This window comes from Sarcophilus harrisii, chromosome X (assembly GCF_902635505.1).
Source record: "Sarcophilus harrisii chromosome X, mSarHar1.11, whole genome shotgun sequence".
Classification (NCBI taxonomy): Eukaryota; Metazoa; Chordata; class Mammalia; order Dasyuromorphia; family Dasyuridae; genus Sarcophilus; species Sarcophilus harrisii.
Window position 1 is genome coordinate 39,863,312 of NC_045432.1, and position 6,033 is coordinate 39,869,344.

A 6,033-nucleotide genomic window follows, 5' to 3' on the forward strand; every position below is an offset into this window, starting at 1 on the left:
GTGGGCTGCTTAATGACACAATGAGAATCCTCCCACCCCAAAAAATCCCAATGTGCCTAGTCTAGGAACCAGGTTTTGAGAGGAATCATTGGGAAAGTCACTGTCAGCTTCACCTTCAGTACGTACCTCCTAATGCTATAAGAATAAAGAGATTTTAAGGGGTTGAGCAGTGTTGGTATAAATGTTAGCTATGGTTATTTTATTCTAGTAAATTTATTTTTAATACGCATTACTTTATGAGTCACATCGGGAGAGAAAAATCAGAGCAAAAGGGAAAAACCATGAGAGAGATAAAAACAAAATAGAAAAAGAAGTGAACATGGCATGTGTTCATTTACATTCAGTCTCCATAGTTCTTTTTTTTCTGGATGCAGATGGCATTTTCTGTCCAAAGTCCTTTGACTGAACACTGAACATGGTGATTATTATTAAATATCACACTAAATTCCCAATGACTCTCCATTGTTTCAGGTTTTCTTTTTTTTTTTTCTGGATCGGATCTGTGATTCCATGGGATTCCTTTAGGGAACTTGGGATGAGAAAACTCTCTTAATGAAGATTGGCACATGTTCTGCAACTTAGCCTTCTCTTTTCCTGAGGCAATTGGGGTTAAGTGATTTGCCCAGGGTCCCACAGCCAGGAAGTGTTACGTGTCTGAGACCAGATTTGAACTCGGTTCTCCTCACTTCAGGGCTGGTGCTCTGTCCACTGCGCCCCCTAGCTGCCCCAACTTATAGTCTTAAAGAATGATCTGGAGTTCTGTAAAGTTGTTATCTGTTCAGGGTCACATGGTATATGTCAGAGATGGGAACCAAACTCGGGCAATCCTAACTCTGAGGCCAACCCACTAATTCACTATGGCAGAGCTTCCTCTCCTCTCCAGCAAAGTTCAGAAAAGCCAAGTGTGACACATCAGCCATACTTGAGAAAGTCCCTCATTCTGTACCTATTATCTCTGTGCCGAGAGAAGAAAAGATGTCTCACTGATAGTCCTCTGGAATCAATCAACAAATATAATCAACCACCTGTTATGTGCTTGTTGCTGTGGCAAGTGATGGGCGAAGACAAAAAAAAACCAATTTGTACCCTGGGGGGGGGGGGCGTTTTATTGCGAGAGGTGCCTCGTACACATAGAAATATGGGCAGTATTTAAATACAAGGCAGGGAGGAGGTCCTCACAGTCGGAAGATCAGAAAAAGCAAGAAGACAGTTGTTGAACTGAGATTTGAAAGAAAATAAGGATTGCCAGGTAGAAGTGAGAAAAAACCCTGCTTAAGTTACTTGAGAAAGGCTACAGAGGCTCCGAGAGCTTGGAGAGAGTGCGGTGATTCCAGAGACCGCAGAGATTCCAGGGCGCACAGAGATTCCAGAGCGCGCGGAGATTCTGTGACGGCGTAACCTCGTCAACGAACTTAGCCTTAACCTTTACGTTGCTACGTCTGTCGGGTGGGGCAGAAGCCATTTTACTTGCTGAGCTGAGGTGGTTGCCGTCTCAAGGTCCCGCAGTAACTAGGGCTTAAAGAGACTCTTGGGGCCCTCTCCCACATCCCCACTGTGGTTGTTGATCCCTTGTCGGTACTGACATCGTCACTACTAGCTCTACTGCCATCATGCCGTTATCGCCACTTCGACTGGCAGTTGTGTGCTCTAGTAACCAGAACCGCAGTATGGAGGCCCACAATATCCTCCTTAAACGGGGATTCAGTGTCAGATCCTTTGGGTCGGGCAGCCGCGTGAAACTCCCAGGGCCGGCGCCAGACAAGCCAAATATTTATGACTTCAAGACAACTTATGATCAGATTTACAACGATCTCCTCAAGAAGGACAAGAAGCTCTACACCCAGAATGGGATTCTGCATATGTTGAACAGAAACAAGAGGATCAAGCCCGGGCCAGAACGATTCCAGAATTGCGAAGATTTGTTTGACCTCATCCTTACCTGTGAAGAAAAAGTCTATGACCAGGTAGTGGAATATCTAACTTCCAGAGAGCAAGAAACCTGCCAGCCGGTTCATGTCGTGAATGTGGATATAAAAGATGACCAGGAGGAAGCCATCCTAGGAGCCTTTCTCATTTGTGAACTCTGCCAGTGTATACAGCTCACAGAAGATATGGAGAATGAGATCGATGAGCTCTTGCAGGAATTTGAGGAGAAGAGCAACAAGAGCTTCCTTCACACTGTCTGCTTTTACTGATGCCAGTTTTCCAGGCCATCAACTTGTAAGTGAAAATTTCTGTTCACCATCCTCCCAAAAAAACATTTTTAGATATTCCTCTTGTTAATCCTTTTTTCTTTTATGTTCTTTCTGTTTTTACTTTCAGATATTTCGTCAGAAGGAGGAAGTATTAAGCTGTATATAAGAAGAGGAGAGAGCTATTTAAAAGACAGATGAACAAAATGTCTTATCCCACTTTCCCTTATTAGTGGGATGCTAATTATGTTAGGTATTTTCCTTTAATAAAATTTATAGTGTATTTTCTCAACTTACTTCTTTTGTTGTGTGTCTTTCTTTATTATAATTGGCTAAAGTATACAAAGTTGTGAAAGAAACAACAGTGTATTATTAGTTATGACCTATGTCTTCAGAACAGAAGGGTTAACTGCCCTCTTGTTCTGAACTCAGATCCAGTCATGTTAAAGCAGAAGTTATTGATTGAAAACCTAAATTCAGGATGACTTATAAAAGGAGAAACTCAACAGGGAGGAGGGGAACAATAGCGAAGCCCCCACTCTGACTGGCCATGGCCAGCTAGACAATTATCTCCAGTGACTCTGGCCCACCTCAAATGCTTACCTCTTCACTCAGAAATACTGCTCTTTCTTTTGGGACAAATCCGGTCTTGATCCTCTAGAAAGTTCAGCACACTTTGAACAAACCTTATTGTGGTTTGGTTCAGTTTAAGATTAATCAAAAAAGTCACAAGTTCCTAGATGGGTTTTTAGACTTTTAGAGAATTTTCCAAGGAGGAGGAGCTACCTTAGATTAAGAATTTTGGACGCCCCTACCACAAAAACTCCCTTAAATCTTGGAGAGCCCCTCCAAGCTCCAAGTGCCTTAATCATTGGGTGGGCAGCTCTGATTCACTTCTTCAGATAGGTTGATGGCCCTTTGAGGAAAGAAGGGGATAGATGGGAAAGATGTCCCAGAAGTTGAATCGATGGGATTTTGTGCCTCATTAGATATGAGAGGTGAAGGACAATGAAGAGCCAAAGGATGATGGAGAACTTCCAAATCAAGACTGATCAATACATCATGAATTGTGCTCATAGTTACCACCCATACTTTTCAAAGTTCAGCTCCAATGCCACCTTCTTTAAGAAACCTTCTCTCCTTCCCCCCATAGAATAGCAACCTTTCCCTCACCTGAACTAATAGCCTTTTTTTTTTTTGGTCTTAATACATTCTTTTTTAAATAGCTTTTTATTTACAAGTTATATGCATGGGTAATTTTACAGCACTGACAATTGCCAAACCTTTTGCTCCAATTTTTCCCCTCCTTCCCGACACCCCCTCCCCTAGATGACAAGATGACCAGTAGGTGTTAAATATATTAAAATATAAATTAGATGCACAATAAGTATACATGACCAAAACATTATTTTGTTGTACAAAAAGAATCAGACTCTGAAATATTGTACAATTAGCCTGTGAAGGAAATCAAAAATGCAGGCAGACAAAAATAGAGGGATTGGGAATTCAATGTAATGGTTCTTAGTCATCTCCCAGAGTTTTTTCACTGGGTGTAGCTGGTTCAGGTCATTCCTGCTCCATTAGAACTGATTTGGTTCATCTCATTGCTGAAGATGGCCACATCCATCAGAGTTGGTCATCATAAAGTATCACTGTTGAAGTATCTCATGATCTCTTGGTTCTGCTCATTTCACTGAGCATCAGTTCACGTAAGTCTCTCCAGGCCTTTCTGAAATCATCCTGTTGGTCACTGCTTACAGAACAATAATATTGCATACTATTCATATACTACATCTTACTCAGCCATTCTCCAATTGATGGGCATCCATTCAGTTTCCAGTTTGTGGCCACTACAAAGAGGGCTGCCACAAACATTCGTGCACATACAGGTCCCTTTCCCTCCTTTAAAATCTCTTTGGGATATAAGCCCAGTAATAACACTGCTGGATCAAAGGGTATGCACAGTTTGATAACTTTTTGAGCAAATGAACTAAGACCTTTTAAGGCAATACCATATTTCCATGGTACAATAAAAAAGTAGTTAACATGCAGTGCTTTGAAGTTTATAAAGCACTTTGCATACATTATCTCATGCAATATTCTCTTTTTTATTATAGCTTTTTATTACAAGATATATGCATGGGTAATTTTTCAGCATTGAGAGTTGCAAATCCTTTTGTTCCAACTTTTTCCCTCCTTCCCCTCACCCTTTCCCCCAGATGGCAGGTTGGCCAATACATGTTAAATGTTAAAGCAGAAGTTAAATACAACATATGTATATATATCCATACAGTTATTTCATGCAATATTCTTTCACAGAAACTCTGAGAGCAGTAGTGTATATATTATTATCCCACCCAATTTGACAGATGAGAAAACTGAAACTCAGGTAAGCCTGATGTCATATAGCTAATAAGTGATAGAACTGCAACTCAAACTTAGGTCATTTGACTTTTGGCTTTGGAAGGAAAAACACTGAGGTGGGGGTGAAGAAAGAGCAGGGGAAGGAACTGGGCTGAAGAAACAGAAGGAATTGTGAAGGAGAGCTGGAGGATTCAAGGAGTTGTAAAAAAGATTACAGATTGAATTGGGGAGGAGGAATCTGGAGGGACTTGAGAAATTAAAGCAGTAGAAGATGGACACAAGCTGAAGGAGACATGTTAGACATTAAAGTGAAAAACTTGAGGTTTTTCCAGAAGGAATTTCTTTTTTTAATAATATTTTAATACTTGTCAAAGCATCTTCCCAATCATTATCATAGATGAGCCTCATGATAGCCCAATGAAGTGGTAGAGCAACAAGACAAAATGCAGGAATTTTTTTTCTTAAGGAGACAGAGAAGGAATATGGATTGTGAGATTTAAATCATTGTGGGAGCATCCTTTAAATTCTTAACTAAAAGGCTGAGGTTATAAAAGAGTGAATGAAGTTAGAACAGGGAATTAATGAGATAATTATGAGAAAGGAGAGATTGCTGATCACAAAGAGAATGAGCCACTAGATGTTATTCTAAATTCCTAATTGACAAATGATCAAAGGTTATGAGGTAGCTCTTTTTCCCCACAATGTATTTTTATTTATTTTGTTAAATATTTTCTAATAAGTTGTAAAAATTTATTTTTAATTCCAAATTCTTTCTCCTTCCTGTCCTTCTCCCCTCCTTGAGAAGGCAAACACTTTGTTATCAATTATACATGTGAAGTCATGAAAAACATATTTACATATTAACCATGATGTAAAAGAAGACATAGACAAAAAAATCCTAAGAAAAATAAAGCAATTTTTAAAAATATGCTTCAACCTGTATTCAGAGTTCATCAGTTCTCCCTCTGGAGGTGGATTGCATTTTTCATTATGAGTCCTTTGGAATTGTCCTGGATCATTGTCTCTAGAGCAGCTAATCAGAGCAGTTTATCATTGTTACACATTGTTATTACTATGTACCTTGTTCTCCTAATTTTGCTCACTTTATATCAACTCATTTAATACTTCAGAAGGAATTTCTTTCAGAAGGAATCAAGCAAAAGGAACTGAGGAAATGGAAGACCAGAAGGAGAACAACTTGAGGAAGAGGAGGAGGAGAAAGAGGAATAAGACTCTAGCAGAAAAAGGAAGCTAGTAAGAGAAAGTAAGTAATATTATAAAGGCTTCGGTAAGAAACTGAAGACCTCCTTTTGTCTCTCATCTTCAGTTGGGGTGCCATGGGTCACCAGCAGCTCAACTGGAGCCCACATAAATTAGGCCACAGGCCTCGGTTATGCAAAAAATTATATCTGAGAATGGGATATGGATTTCTAGACATAGCTTAATGCACATTATAGGAAAGTCTTCTGGTCAGGGA

The 6,033-nt window shown here is 39.8% G+C and overlaps 1 pseudogene; it reads left to right on the plus strand.

The window, feature by feature from the left end:
• The first annotated feature begins 1,443 nt into the window (after positions 1 to 1,443).
• On the plus strand, positions 1,444 to 2,471 carry LOC100917806 (annotated as a pseudogene).
• The last annotated feature ends 3,562 nt before the right edge of the window (positions 2,472 to 6,033 follow it).